Genomic DNA, 15,824 nt, shown 5'->3' with positions numbered 1-15,824 from the left:
GGTGGCATGTAGCCAAGGTTCCGACTTTAATGTATGACCCTTCCCAGCCCTCTCCGAACAACCAGACGGAGTATGGACGAATGTAAAGATTTGTGTTATGGAAGAAATGGCCCATCCTGTATCCTGATGGCTTTCTTGTCCTAACCTTTAAGTAAGTGTCTATATTTTGTCTGTTATTTGTATAATCTTGTGTGTTTACCTTTTTCAAGGAATAAATTATATTGTATCATATCAGCCTCGTTCAGTTCAACCCAGTTATATTTTTGGTGTATTATTATAGCCTATCACAAAGTTACCGTCACAGCCATATACATGCATAATGAAACTTGTCTGATAATGTTTTTATTTGAGTGCTAAAACTCTATCCCACTTCCTTATTGCTCATAAGATTCCAGAGTTTTCAGAGAATGTAATAGTAGTGTTGGTGAAGAATATCACATCTTAGCCCATTATAACTCAGAACATTGCATGGTTTACACAGAATTCAAGCATGGTATTGGTGAATAATATCCTATCATATCCCAGCAGATGTAACAATGAATCCTGCTAGATTTGTATCAAGGATTTACAGTATAGTGTAACATTTAGCTATAGTACGTAAACGACTATAGAAAATAAGGGGCTTTGATGCACCCTTCATTGTTATTTTATTCTATTGACAGCTAACATTACCCAATCTCTGTTAGGCACCAATGATGATGGGCTCAGTGTAGATCCCACTGGTGGGAGCAGGCGGCACTGTTCTGAACAAAAGACAAGAAAGCCCCAAAGCTACATTCAATATGACAAATTATTTAGTACATTACTATGTATTTTATCTATTCTTTCTCCATAAGTATGGGTCGTTTAGTTCAATAGTTTGGCCAACACATTTTAAGCTTACACCCATGTCACAGTAAATCCATTTCTACAAGTCTAACACTCCCAATATTATACTGTCTCATGCATTTCTTTCACTGCATAGCGATGAGGAAACAAAATGCTGCAGCATACAGCATGGGGTGCGTGACATGTATGCGATGCCTAAGGGGTTTGAATTTAAGAAGCACTACATGTGTGATTTATGAGCTACATTGTAGTTACAACTTGTTATAAGCCATAGGTGCCCTAATAACTGAACTGTACTGTACTTAGCCTGGAGCATGGCCATAGAGACAGGCTGAGCGTCAGCTGTTGCAGGACAGGATTGGCAAAGACAGTACAAAAGATTGGGCAGAAGCAAAGGCCTGGCTGTAAGTACTCAAAGTAGGAGGCTGCGTATGTGTGTGAGATGCTTAGTATGGGTATGTGTGTATGTGTGAGAGATGCTGTACAATAAAAAATACAAAATAATGGCCTCTAACCCTTTAATTAACTTAGTGGTTAGTAATTAAGGGGTTAACCCCCCTCCCCCACTACCCACCCAGGTGGCCTAACAACCCTCCCCGGGTGAACTACCCCCACCCTCCACTGCCGCTACACATTGATTGGCACATTGTTAAAGCATATTATATGGGCGTGCTTTGCCACTATAGCAATAAATGGGCAAGCTAAAAAAAATGCCCAAAATAAAACACATTATATATTAAAAAAAAACATTACAAATGGCAAGAAACCAATTGATTGGCACAGTGGTACATCATGCCCATATAATATGGGTATGATTTGCCACTATGACAGTCAATGGGTAAACTAAAAAATAACCACCAAAAACACCAAATTAAATCAAACCAATCAACAACAGAAAAACAAGAATTAAATAAACCAAACACTAAAAATAAACAATTAAAAAGGAAACACCAAAAAAACAGAATTAAATAAAGCAAACACCAAAATACACCAGAATTAAAACAAGCAAACAAAAAAAACACAATAATTGAAAAAACAAACATCAAAATAAACAACTATTCAAAAAAACAAGCACCAAGAATTCAAAAAACAATCAACACAAACACACAATAATTATACAAACAAATCAACAAAAATACATACTGTAGAAAAGAAATGAAATCAAGCATTTGCCAAAAAATGCATTGCTTGTCACTGTATTTATCTATATCCCTTCTGCTCCATGGGAGGTTTCTGTCCTCCCTGAGCTTGCCTTGGCAGTCAATGGGCAAGCAAAAAAATACAAATTTAAAAATACAATAAAAAAATACCTGAGAAATAAAAATTACATACTTTCAATATTTTTCTTACCTTTAGATGTCTTCACCCTCTGAATCCCAATGTATCTGGAAGCTCTCGATCTGCGAGGCAATGATCCTCAACTTCAGGTAAGTTCTTTTTTCTTCTGTTCCCTTCTTTCTTGAGTCTTCTCCTTCTGTATTTGTAATCCATTCCAGGGGCGGACATAGTCTCGTCATCTTCTTGAGGACAAATGAGACGGGAAAGGACTTATATAAGGCCTGTGATGTCCCATTTGACTGTCAAATTATACACCTCCAATCTGATTGGATGGTGTACCATGTGACAGAATCTCTTTTTTTATAGGCTGTGCTTCTCTCCCTTTAAGATGATGTCACCAAAAACAAGATGGCTGCAATCACATGTTACTCTAACCAATCGGATTGTGAGATATAGCATGTGAGGCATCACATAGTATATCCCCAATCTGATTGGTTGTAGTGAACCATGTGACAGATTCAATTATTTTTAAAGGATTTGACATCACTCACTGGATGATGTCACAACCTCTTTAATAAAATGGCTGCCATCACAATGTTTATCCGGTGAGAGATTGTGTATATTTGTAGCCCATGTGAAGCTCTGTAGGAAGTTGATATTTTTCCAACACATTATGTACCGGATAGATCAAGACAAAGCGGTAACATAAAAATGCGGTGTTATTGCCCTGAAAAGTTCCTTATTTTTATTGTGCAATACATCAACATTGTAGAACATGGGATATGTTCCCAGCACTCAAAGAGAATACAAGTGCAATAAAATATGTCAAAAAAGAAAGTCTTTACTTATACAGTATATTGAAAATTACATGGAGCAAACATCCACATATATCCATGATACCGATGTAGACTAAATAACAGGTCAGAAATATATGATATTATGTCACAAGATACGTAAACGTACAAGTGAGAAAAAATGCACTAGGGAAGGGAGACACGGTAAGGGGAGACAAGGGGAAAGGAGGGGGAGCGGGATAAAACATGGGAATAAGGGGGGCAATGTTTCGAGGCTCCTAGTCCCTACTTATGGCCCATTCCCTTAGATCAATCTGATCTAGGTACTTCTCTTACCCCTGTCACAAACAGGTGCTCCCAAACAATATGAACTAAATATCAGTAGATATGGAAAAAAAGAGGGAGAGAAATGCCTGTAAATAGGTATCCCTCAGTGGGGTACCACCTACAACAATTACAGCAGACACTACCTCAATAGAAACAGGCTGTCTCACATAATGCAGCAGAAATTCTGTAAATACTGATAAGACAAACACAATGTTAATCAACTAATGTTAATGTACTAATATAATAGAGAACCAATACAATAATTAGTTATTCCAGATACTATGGCAAAATCTTATAGGCACAGTAGTAAAAACCAGTCTAAAGATATCTCTTGAGGTATCCTGCAGTTGAATTATCCAGTTGGCAGTCTGTTTGTACAGTTGGTTTGATCTTTTGCTATTTTGAGAGATATCTTTAGAGAGAAAATGTTCTGGTTTTACAATGTTGGTATGTCCTGCCCTGACAAGTAGTAACCTTTATAATAACATATACAGTAGTTACAATTATCACGTGTATTTTATTCTTGTATTCTCATGTCTGGCATTATCCCTCCCGTGATTAGATCTTCTCGGGAGACCTCAGATCAGCTTCTCTGCCTCCTCCCCATTTTCTTCTGATTGGTGCAGTATCAAGTCACTCCGGTTTAAATACCTGACTGAACATACTTCGTCAGACCCCCAAGAAGAAGCTACGTACTCAGCGAAACGTACGTCGGGGTAGTTCTGTTCTTAAGCTTGTTGAGGTTCCCCCCCATCCGACTGTCCTGTTCCCTGTAAACACAGGGACTTGCATGTTTGTACTTGCCATTTGAAAACGGAGGTGTCCTTGTGCTACGAAAGGAGATGATCCGCCATGCTTTAATCACTGTTTGCCGCACTCACGCAGATGGAGTGGTATGTTGCTGAAAGCCATTGAAGCTGATTTATATTACAGTGACTGCCTCTGGACTTTTCAATCATCCGGGATCCGGATAAGTATCTGATTTATACTGCCAACATTGCGTTGAGTCTCACGGACTGTAATGGAACTCTCTCGCTCTGTCCTATAGGAATTGTTACACACTAATTTCTTCTTGTGTCTCTCATTTATATATCTTCCAACAGGTATATGATCAACATACATATAGTCTTATAATTACATTGGTTATCTTGTATTCCTGTGATGTGTATTATCAGGGGATGTCTTGTTTAGCACAGAGTTTTCTACACCGGCCGGTGTCTATAGAGGATAGGGTGAATTACATGTTTACCTGAGTAGTAGTAATACAACCTATGCATTAGTTTAGAGATTCATTATTCCATGGGCTCTCCTCAGCTAATTTAAAAAAAAAATTGTGCTTTAGATATTGTTTAATAAATGTGATACTTTTGGATATGCTTGAGTGTTTATTTCAGTCAACTGTTTGTTTGTTGTATATACAGTCATGTGAAAAAGAAAGTACACCCTCTTTGAATTCCATGGTTTTACATACTGTATCAGGACATAATAACAATCATCTGTTCCTTAGCAGGTCTTAAAATTATGTAAATACAACCTCAGATGAACAACAACACATGACATATTACACCATGTCATGATTTATTTAACAAAAATAAAGCCAAAATGAAGAAGCTATGTGTGTAAAACTAAGTCGACCATGAACTCCTCTGTATACCAAAGTATTCTAGAATCAAATGTGAGGCCATCTGTCCGACAACTAAAGCTTGGCCAAAATTGGGTCATGCGGCAGGACAATGATCCCAAGCACACCAGAAAATCTACAACAGAATGGCTGAACAAGAAAAGAATCAAGATGTTGCAATGGCCCAGTCAAAGTCCAGACCTCAACCCGATTGAAATGCTGTGGCAGGACCTTAAGAGACCTGTGCATAAACAAAATGCCCACAAACCTCAATGAACTGAAGCAATGTTGTAAAGAAGAGTGGGCCAAAATTCCTCCACACCGATGTGAGAGACTGATAAAGTCATACAGAAAACGATTACTTCACGTTATTGCTGCTAAAGGTGGTTCTACAAGCTATTGAATCATAAGGTGTGCTTAGTTTTTCACACATGGCTTCTCCATTTTGGCTTTATTTTTATTAAATAAATCATGACACGGTGTAATATGTCATGTGTTGTTGTTCATCTGAGGTTTTATTTACCTAATTTTAAGACCTGCTAAGGAACAGTTGATTGTTATTATGTCCTGATTTGTAAAACCATAGAATTCAAGGAGGGTGTACTTTCTTTTTCACATGACTGTATGTACGGCTCTGGCCGTAAAGCGCGCACTTGCATGATTTCCCCTTTGAAAAAGTCACCGCAGTGTGACGAAACTTGTCAGGGAACGTAATTACGACATTACGTCATCGCGCAAGTGCGCACTTTACGGCCGGAGCGCGCATGGAGCTGGATTGAGGCTGCTATACTTGGAAATCGCACTACAAGCAGAGAAATGGTTATTTGTCCACCAGGAGCAGCTGAAGGTGAACCGGATAGGATATCGATCTGTCGGTGTGATCCAGGACGGTGTTACCTTGTTGGTGGTGATTATATCACAAATCGCTTGAATTTCTATTACTTTTGTGAGTGTTCTTACTCCCCTTGTCCTTTCTTTTTACATTACATGTACTCTTTTACACTATGGGACGTGCGCTCTCTGTTCTCGTTTCTATATATATATATATATATATATATATATATATATATATATATATATATATATATATATATATATAGATATATATATAAAGGAATAAAGGAAACATATAAAGTAGCGCCAAAGTGAAAACGTGAATAACAAATGTAAATAAATTTCTGATATCAAAAAGATAGAAATAGATAATAAGCCCTATACAAATTGGAACGATATCCTCTGTGCATGAAGGTAAAAGTTAATACAATTAAACTATATAACAAATCACTACATATATAACCAGTGAACAAACTGAAAATAAGTAATAGAACCAGTCCTTTGCAAAAAAGTTGAACAATTAATACTGGTATGGGGGTCTTTGGCAGCATGAACAGGATGAACCACATCCTACAGGAGAAAAAGGAGAGAGCGCACGCCCCTAAGCGTAAAAAAGTACATTTAATTCTGAAACATGAAGGGGGGGGGGGGGGGGGAGAGGAAATTCACTCACAAGGGTAAGTATAATTAAAGCAATTTGTGATAAATATCACCGCCAATCTAGTCAATCTGCATCCAGGATCCACAGTTCAACTCTCACATGATGCTGCAGAAAGATGATAGTTGGTGCAGGAATCCACAGGCTCCTTAGAACAGTCAAAACCAAAATTCAGGAGCTCCAGATAGTGTCTCCTATGGTAGCTGGCCGAAATGCTAATCCGCGCTCGATGCGGCCTCGTCGTGCGCATGCGTGATGACGTAATGTCGTAGTGATGCTCCCTGACGTGTTTCGTCATATACAAGCGACTTTCTCAAAGGGGTAATGGATGGATGTACATGTACAGCCAATATACATCCATCCATTAGATAGGGAGGGGGGGGGGGGCTATCGTAACTTTAGTCTTGGGCCCCGGAAAATCTGTTTGCAGCCCTGAACCTCAGTATTACAGGTATATAAATGAGGGTCAGAGTTCCAGTATTGGTGTTAGATCCTCCACTCATAAGAAATGAGAAAAAACAGATCATAGAACAGATATGCAATGTACTAAAGGCAAAAATAAATAAAAAGACAATGTAGTCACTCAGCGAATATATAAAATTCCATAAACTGTAGTGTAAATATACAAAAATACAGAATGTATAAAAATGTATAAAATGTTTAAAAATATCACTCAAATATAAATACACAATTTGTCTAAAGAGAAATAACGTTGTATAATGTCTTATAACAGAAGCAAACAGAGCGTAGGAAGAGCTTTATGTAAGGAAACAATTAATGTCAAATTCAACATTGGGGATTTGGGAAGAGGAATTTATTTACAGCAATAATCCCTTGGGCGCGAGGCTGGTCTTGTGGCGTCGCTACATTGATGACATCATCTTTATCTGGAGGGGAGATGATGTGCATCTGAACAATTTTATTGAGTATCTCAATAGGAATTAATTTAACCAGCGCTTTACTTCTAAATAAACATACCCATGTCTACTCAATTTGTCTAATTTTTAACTAATTGGGATGTGATTATGCACTATGCTGTTTTGCACCCGTTTACAGCGGGATATCAGTCAATTAAGGATTATTTAAAGATGGATCAGAGCCCCCGAGGAAGTTCCTACGGAATGAAACGCATAGGGCAGTGGAGCAGGAGCAAATGAGCAGATGCAGTAGGATCTGCACCCGATTCCTCCGTTTCCTTCTGTTATGGCGACGCTTCCAAAAGTGACGTCATCTCTCTGGACCGGCTGGTGTGCGCAGTCCGTGTCGGTTCCTGGACCCAGGGTGGTCTCAATGCTTGAAACATAGCGCCCTTTGTGAATGCATTGTCTGTCATCTGTTCTATGCTTTGTTTTTTCTCATTGTTTATGAGCGGGGGATCTGAGGTCTATCACCATACTGGAACTCTGACCCTCATTTCTATACCTGTAATACTGAGGTTCTAGTCAATACCGAAACTGGTTTAACCTCTGCGCTGCCTTATTTTACCACACATCATGTGAGTGGGACAATATATGTTTCTATACCTTTAATCCCTACATTTTTGCTGTGTTGCACAATTTTTTCCCCTTTCTTCTTTGCATATACCTGGGAGTATTTGCGCTCCATATCCTGCATCATTATATACATACTGTAGTGTAGGCCAAATAAGTTAAACCGACCTGAAATAGATGATACAATAGTAATTACAATACACTACAGTACATACTAACCCCTTAGTAGCCCACATGTCAACTAGTCATGTGTGTCCATTTATAGCTGACTAGAAAGGGTTGAAAAGAGGTTAATATAAGCATAAAATTATACTACCCATCCCCTTGCCCACTATAGTGCCTAGTAAAGCATTGCCATGCAATCCTTTTCTAAACACTAAGGTAATGATGGAGCTAATCGGTCCCACCCCACCAGGAGGCCCAACCATCTTCCAAGAAGCAACTAAACTTCCTTTCCATAACAACCCCCCCCCCCAGCTCTAGACTAATGCCCAAGATCCCTATTGGACAAATGTGGTTAATAATGTTTTGAGGCATTAACCATAAAAATATATACGTTTAAAAAATGATAATAATAACATTCAAAATACATATTAAACATATAATCATTGATTGTCACTGTAGATAACTAGGCCCTCTCAATGGGAATCTGAGATAGCCATATTGGCAATAAATGGTAACCTGTTTTACAAAAAATACATTAAGAATATTAAAATAAATTAATAACCCCCCTTCATTACCTTAGTAGCTAACTGCTAAGGTAATGAAGGGTTTAACCACTCCTGCCAACCCACCAGAGACCTAACCACATTCCCCAGGGCAACTACCCCTATCACCCACCCTCTTACCCCAACAAGAGTCGTTGATGTCTAACAGCAATGGGCAATAGTCCCATCAGGAAAATGTGCTTAAAAGGACTTTTGCTCATTGAAAAGCATAAAGATAAACCTAAAACAATATAGACATTACAATAAAATAATAAATACGATACCATTAAATCCACTGATTGGCACTACCTCAACTGGGACCTAACATTGCCAATCAATGAACACCCTAAATAAATAAAAGCTTACCCCTGCCAGGATGAAGGCCATCCTCCTCCTCCTCCTCCTCCTCAGGGGCATCCGCTGCAAAATCCAATAAAGGGCCAATGCCAATTATAAAAAATTAAACCACAAAATAATTTATGCCGATAGCCAAGAACAATAAAAACGCAAAAAAAATAAATTAAAATGATCCTTATTGTGCCCGAAGGCACATAAATACATGCAAAAGGAAACGCTGTTAAAATAGATCCAGGCCTGATGGCTTCTTCCAATCTCCTCAACTTGACCCAAAGCAATTGACCCTCCGATGATAGAAGAGCTAATCCATGTTGATTCATTAGCAATCTTTTTTCCCTCAAAGATTATTTGGAAGTTCTTTATATTTTACAGGCTCTGTAAGTTGCTCTTTTGATAAGTTTGTTGGGCTGATTCACTTTCTGTTTTGCTGAAATCCTTATTTGTGTGGCTGTGGTAGGAGGTATCGGTTATGACCTTGGGAATGGGAAACCGGAATCTAATAGCAAGGTTATTGCCTTGTTTGTTCACTAAAGATAATTCTGTTTCATCATAGAGTGCTTCTTTGCATTTGGATATTTTCTTTCTACATTAAACAACTGATAAACTCCAGTTAGAAACAAAGCAACAGTAACAGCAAATTCCCTAATGAATAAACCATATAATGTGCAGTATGCAAACGCAGAAAGAGTATACCAGAAATACAACATTTCATGTACGGCCGGGGCCATAGAGGCTTCAGGAGAGCGGAGGCGCGCCAACGCTGAGGCTCGCCTGCTTAAGTCAGCGCGATTCCACAGACTTGCAGACGAGCCAGCGTGCGCGAATGGAGCCGGGGGGGGGGGGGGTGGTGGGAGGCGGTGCAGTGACGTCGCTGGGCCAATCGCCCGTGACGCACTCTGACGTCAACGTCACGGCGCCGTGACGTTGACGCTGCTTCAGGCTGATTGGATGTTTTCAGCCGACAGCGCGCTGAAAAACAGCTTGGCTGTCGGCTGAAAATTCCAAAGCCTCAGCACGCCTGCGGACGCTCGCGTGAGCCCCCTCTCAAGGCATCCTCATTGAGGATGCAGGGGCTCAGCGCTGAGCGTCCGCACGGCTCAGCGCGGCCTGTCCTTCTATGGACTCGGCCTACTGCAGGACGGATCCGTCGGCATTGGTTGGTATGGGGACAGAGCTTTCATGTCTCCCAAAGACTAAAGAGATATATACTAAAACTATATACGATAAGATCCCAACTATGCACATAAGATACATGGAATGTGCTCAATAAATCCCATTTCAATTAGTTGCTGATGCCTTTATACAGCACAACACTTGTATATGCCAATGCTAGGGACATCTGTCAAAAGAAATTTGGTATTTTGTTAACATTAATGGTTATTGTTTTGAATATACATTTAGTTATATTATAAAAATACATGTTTATTTTAATATCACTTCTTTGTATTTGCTTTGCTGATATATATATATAATTATATATATATATATATAATATATATATATATTATCCATTTTGTTTATGTGCATCTGGGTAAGATAATTTCCTTTCTCCCTCTCTCCATTTGCACATAAACAAAAGTCATTTTAAAGTCCCATGTCTGTGTGTTTATAAGGAAAGGGAATAGTGCGCCCCGATATCTCCCTCAGCCCACTCCAATCAGCAACCGAGACAGAGCGCACTGCCTGTGATGTCACAGACGAGACCACACCATTCGAGCGCAGACCGGCAAACAGAGGGCAAGAGATCATACCGTAGGACAAACTCTGTGGGCACCACACTTCCCTTGAAAAGAATGAAAGCAGTTTTCTATTGAAAACCTTGTGAGTTTGATACCACTTGTTTTAATCTGTGTATTTTATAATTAAACTGTTACGCTGTGCGCGTTTCTGTGCTTTCTTTTTCTCCCTATGTGTTTATATGTACGTATGTATATCTTTATTTATATAGCGCCATTAATGTACATAGCGCTTCACAGCAGTAATACACGTGACATAGTCATATAAATATGATTACATATAACCCATAATGGGAAGACGTGCTTCAGACATAAAGTGACATTTAGGAAAAGGAGTCCCTGCCCCGAAAAGCTTACAATCTAATTGCATGTAATTCTTCTTTTTGTATCCTTATGATAATACCCTCGCTTTTTCAATTGACCAATTAATTCATAAACAACTGATCAGTATATATACTACCTCCAATTGTCTCTGTGAACATGCCCCATGTGAAGTTGTTTTGACAGTGACGAAACGCATAGGGACACATAACCACTGATTGTTACCGTCACACTGGGACATAGCTTTACTGAGTTACCCGCATGGATTTGAAACTGTACAGGTGATTGCGAGTTCCTATTCTGATGGAAACCTCCATGCAGGCTTTGGTTCTTGGTTAAAACTCTCTCCGCATACAATTTGGATACTTTGCATGTACGCTGAGGACTTTGATCTATTCCCCAATCCCGATTGTGACCAGAGATTACTGTAACACAAGAGATGGATGTCCGGTAAAACCTATTGCCAGTTCTATATACCATGCAAGCTTTTATCTCATACCTTGTGAGGCAGCATTTGTCTACCGTGTTTTATTAAACCCATCTTTTTGTACTTTATCACACTGTGGAGCGTGCACTCATTTTTGTTTTATAGAAATCTTCCTTGATGTGATCAATCTCTGGAGAAGTAGCTCCTGACCCCTGACTCCTGAGTCCCTTGAAGATTTTTCTTCAATCTTTTTTTCCCACTAACAGTACTTTTTTTGCACAGTTTATTCCAGAAGTATGCAAACTTTTGCCCCTGCGCCCCCATGCCTCCTGTCCTCCGGTTCTTGTGCCCCCCAACCCCCACTTCGCTCTGTGTAGCGTCAAATGACACACGGGGTCAGGTTACGTCACGTGACCTGCAGCATTATTTGATGTGGCGTTTCTATGGCAACACATGTGTGACATCACGCCGCATGACCCCGTGGCGTCATTTGACGCTGTGTTGCCATGGAGATGCTTCCAGACGCTGGCTGAAGCAAGGTAAGTTGATGTTCTAGAGGCCTCACGCGATACCCCGGCATTTAATTTTAATGCCTTGGGGAGGAGCACGGGGCCTCTACAACTGTCCGTTCCCCCCTAGAAAAATCGCACGTGTCCCCCAGTTTGCGCACCCCTGGTTTATACCTTTTCTATTTAAGATTTATTTTGTGTTATTTGTTTGCATGTTTGAATGTAATATTATATATTTTTTGACTTTGAACACTGATCACATTTTTTATATTTATACACTTAATTGGAGGAGCACTGATACTTCTTATCCTATATAGTTATTTTAGTGAGGGCTATTTCAGTGGAGTAAGCAGTGTGGAAACAAGATTGTAGAGAATCTAGGATAGAATAGGAGGTGAAAAAATGGAGCAAGTGAGAGAATACAAGGTGCTCCAGGAGTTTAGAGGCAAAGGGCTGGAGTGAGAAAAGGTGAAAATTAGAGCGACAGGTAGGGTCAAAATTGCTGTGTTTGAGTAAGGGTATAACTATTCCGTGTTTGAAGGAGGTAGGAAAGGAATGTATGTGAGCGTAGGAGTAACAGTTTTGAGGAGATGGGAGGGAATGGGGTCAAGAGGGCAAGTGGTAGACGGAGAAGAGGAGATCAGCAGTGACACATCCTCCTCTGTGACAGAGGAAAAAGATTTGAGGAAGGCAGGAGGAGAGTTAGGAAGAGGTACAGAATGTGAGGATGATACAGAGGGGATGTCTTGACGAACGGAATCCACCTTTGTCTTGAAATAGTCAGCAAAGTCCTGAGGTGAAATGGAGGAAGAAAAACAGGTAACAGACGGTGGTCTGCATAGAGGGTCAAAGAGAGAAGAGTCGTGTAGGTTAGATTTGTGCATGTTGATTAGTGAAGAAAGGTAGGTTTGTTTAGCCTGAGAGAGGGAAGAGTTAAAACAGGATGTGATACATTTGTAGTGAAGGAAGTCTGCGAGAGTGAGATTTCCTTCAGAGGCATTCAGAGGAGTGAGTACAGGTGTGGAGCATGCGCGTGTGGTAGTTTAGTCAGGGTCTGGGGTTATAAGGATGAGAACAGCAGAGACATTGTCAGAATTAGAAAGTGGTTGGAGGGATACAATAGAAAAAGTGTAGGAAACAAGATAATTTCAATTAATAGGTTCACTTTAGCGGGTTAACGATGAGTCAACTCACATGGATTAGGACTTTCAGCGTTTACTATGCTTGTGTAAAGCATCATACCACATTTCTAAGTAATTAAAATATCATGTTAGACATCCTATATACGTGTTTAAATCTAGACTATTACCTTAGATAATATTAATCTTTTGGAATACAATTATCCATGTAAGAATGTATGTACTTAAGATATAATGGTTCATGTCCAAAAACAATGTCAGACTATATTGAAAAATTGTGATGGGTTGCATATCGGGCTGGTTCAATCATTAGGCCAATTAGGTGGCCGCCCAGCGTGGCAGAATTTGGGGGGGGGGTTTACATAGTGAGGGGACTCCATCTCCTAGAGCAGGGCTGTTGCTACGGGGCTGGGAAGTTTCCTTCATCCAGATTGGCTGCTGTTGGATAATGCAGCCAATCAGGATGAGGTGTAAGGAGCCTGGGGACAGGGCTAACCATGGAACAGAAAGAGGTGAGGCTGTGTGTCTCTGTCCTGTGTGTCTGTGTGTGCTGCTCTGTGTTTTCTGTTCTGTTGTGTTTGTGTGTGTTTTCTGTTCTGTTGTGTGTGTGTGCCCTGCTCTGTTGTATGTGTTTTCTGTGGCTGTCTTTTGTGTATGTGTTCTGTTTTGTATGTGTATGAGAGAGAGAGAGAGAGAGAGAGAGAGAGAGAGAGAGAGAGAGAGAGAGAGAGAGAATGACAGAGGGAGAAGAGAATGTCAGAGAGGGGGAGAGAGGGGGGAAGAGAATGACAGAGATAGGGTAGATATTAAAAAGAATCTGAACGTTAACTCTTCTGGAAGGGACAGACTAAAATGCTTAATGTGAAAAACGCTTAATGTGGATAAATGTGCCAAGACATACACCAATTGCCATCAAACTTTGCATTTAAGTCTGTCCCTTCTGGAACCAGGATCACATGTATAGGGTGACCATTTGTCCCGGTTTTGCCGGGACAGTCCCGGTTTGTGCTGGGCTCTCCCGGTTGCCCGTCCATCCCAGGAATGTCCTGTTTTTTCTCCCTGGTGTGTCCTGTCTGTCTGTGTGTGTGTCATAGGAGGAGAGGAGGGAGAGGTATGAGGAGGAGATATGAGGAGCTGAGGGGAAGGTATGAGGAGAGGAAGGTATGAGGAGGGATGGGGAATGTATGGGGAGGGATGGGGCAGGTATGGGGAGGGATGGCGAAGGTATGAGGAGAGGAGAGGAGGGGAAGGTATGAGGAGGGGAGGGGAAGGTATGAGGAGGGGGAGATATAAGAAGGGGGAGATATGAGGGGGAGAGGGTAGGTATGAGGAAAGGATGGGGAGGGAGAGGTATGAGGAGCGGAAGGTATGAGGAGAGGAGAGGAGGTATATAGAGAGTTGGGGGAGGTATGAGGAGAGGAGAAGAGGGGGAGGTATAAGGAGAGGGGGAAGTATGAGGGGGCAGGTATGAGGAGGGGAGGGGCTGTGTGTGTTTGTCACTGTGTGTGTCACTGTGTTTCACTGTGTGTGCACATATATTGGGGAGGGAGGTTGAGTGTGGGGATGGGAGAAATATACATGGGGGTGAGGGTGTAAGAGAGGGGGGTGAAGGAATATGTGACTGGGGAGTGTGAGGTGGGGTGAGAGTGAGGAGGTGGTGAGAAAGGGGGGTTCTCGCAAGGCGCCAAAACGTGGGTAGGGGGCCCCGGTGAAAACGTTCTTCCTGGGCCCTGGGAAAGCTGTCTGTGGCCCTGCATGGCAGGAATGTCACTGACTGCCACGAGAGCAAGAAACCCTATTTTGCAAAGTGTAATATACACACAAGGTCAGGAATGTCACATTTTTAAAAGTCTTAATTTTTATTAATGCCAACATTTTTTATTTAATTTTCATTTATGTCAATTAATTATTTATTTAATTTTAATTTGTTAATTATTTAAAAAAAAAAATTTCCCAAATGTTTTTATTAGGCATTTAGACAATAATACATGTACAACAAACGGCATTGCCTAACATTTTTAATAACTCTTTTTGGGGAAACAGAATGACAACCTGAGTTGTCGAAGAAAGGGGGAGCGCCTTCAGAGGGAGAAGGCAGAGGGGAGGGGATTTAAGGGAGGGGAGGTGGGGGGGAGGGAGAGGGGGGTAGGGGAGTGGGTGTCCCACCTGGCTGTTGGGGATTCTGTCTCAGGGGTAATTTTTAGTCCCCTGTGGGGAGGGGGGGGTTCTCGGTCTCGCCGGGGCTGTGTGTCGCTCTCTATTAAGGAAGATCCACGGTTCCCAAGTATCCTCAAAGGCAGGGAGTTTTTGTCTGACCATGGCGGTGAGCCTTTCCATGGTCATCACATCACGACTCTTTTTTTGATTGTACTCAAAGCCGGCGTGGTTGTTTTCCTCCAGGAGGCCGCAATACAGCATCTCGCCGCGGTAAGAATGAAGGATATTAATTTCCTGGTTGGCCGAACAATTTTGGACATTGGTGCGGCCAATAGGAAGGTCAGTGGTTCGATAGGTATTTCCAGGTCGGTGACCTCTTTTATCAAAATTTGGACCTTGGCCCAGTATTTAACAATTTCTGGACAGGACCACCAGATGTGGACCATGTCCCCTCTATGACCACAGCCTTTCCAGCATAGGTCTGATGCCACGTGCTGGGGTAAGATACCAGCCAAACATAATTTTATAAATGTTTTCCTTTATTGTAGTACATAGGGAAGTTTCTGATGCTGCCTGCCAGATTTCATCCCAAGTCTCTCTTTCTATATTTATGTTCAGGTCTGCCGCCCATTTGAGCATGC

At 41.0% G+C, this 15,824-nt stretch overlaps 1 long non-coding RNA gene across 1 annotated transcript in view; it reads left to right on the top strand.

The window, feature by feature from the left end:
• LOC142503395 (uncharacterized) overlaps window positions 1–4,524 on the top strand; it is a 13,642-nt gene extending 9,118 nt beyond the window's left edge. The window contains exons 2-3 of the long non-coding RNA XR_012804007.1: window positions 2,185–2,255; window positions 3,790–4,524. This is a non-coding gene — a long non-coding RNA (uncharacterized LOC142503395). The remainder of the gene's footprint in view (window positions 1–2,184; window positions 2,256–3,789) is intronic.
• Window positions 4,525–15,824: the final 11,300 nt, after the last annotated feature.

The sequence above is a fragment of the Ascaphus truei genome, chromosome 10 (assembly GCF_040206685.1).
Source record: "Ascaphus truei isolate aAscTru1 chromosome 10, aAscTru1.hap1, whole genome shotgun sequence".
Lineage (NCBI taxonomy): Eukaryota > Metazoa > Chordata > Amphibia > Anura > Ascaphidae > Ascaphus > Ascaphus truei.
The sequence above is the reverse complement of the archived record's forward strand: the minus strand, read 5'-3'. Positions and strand labels throughout refer to the sequence as shown.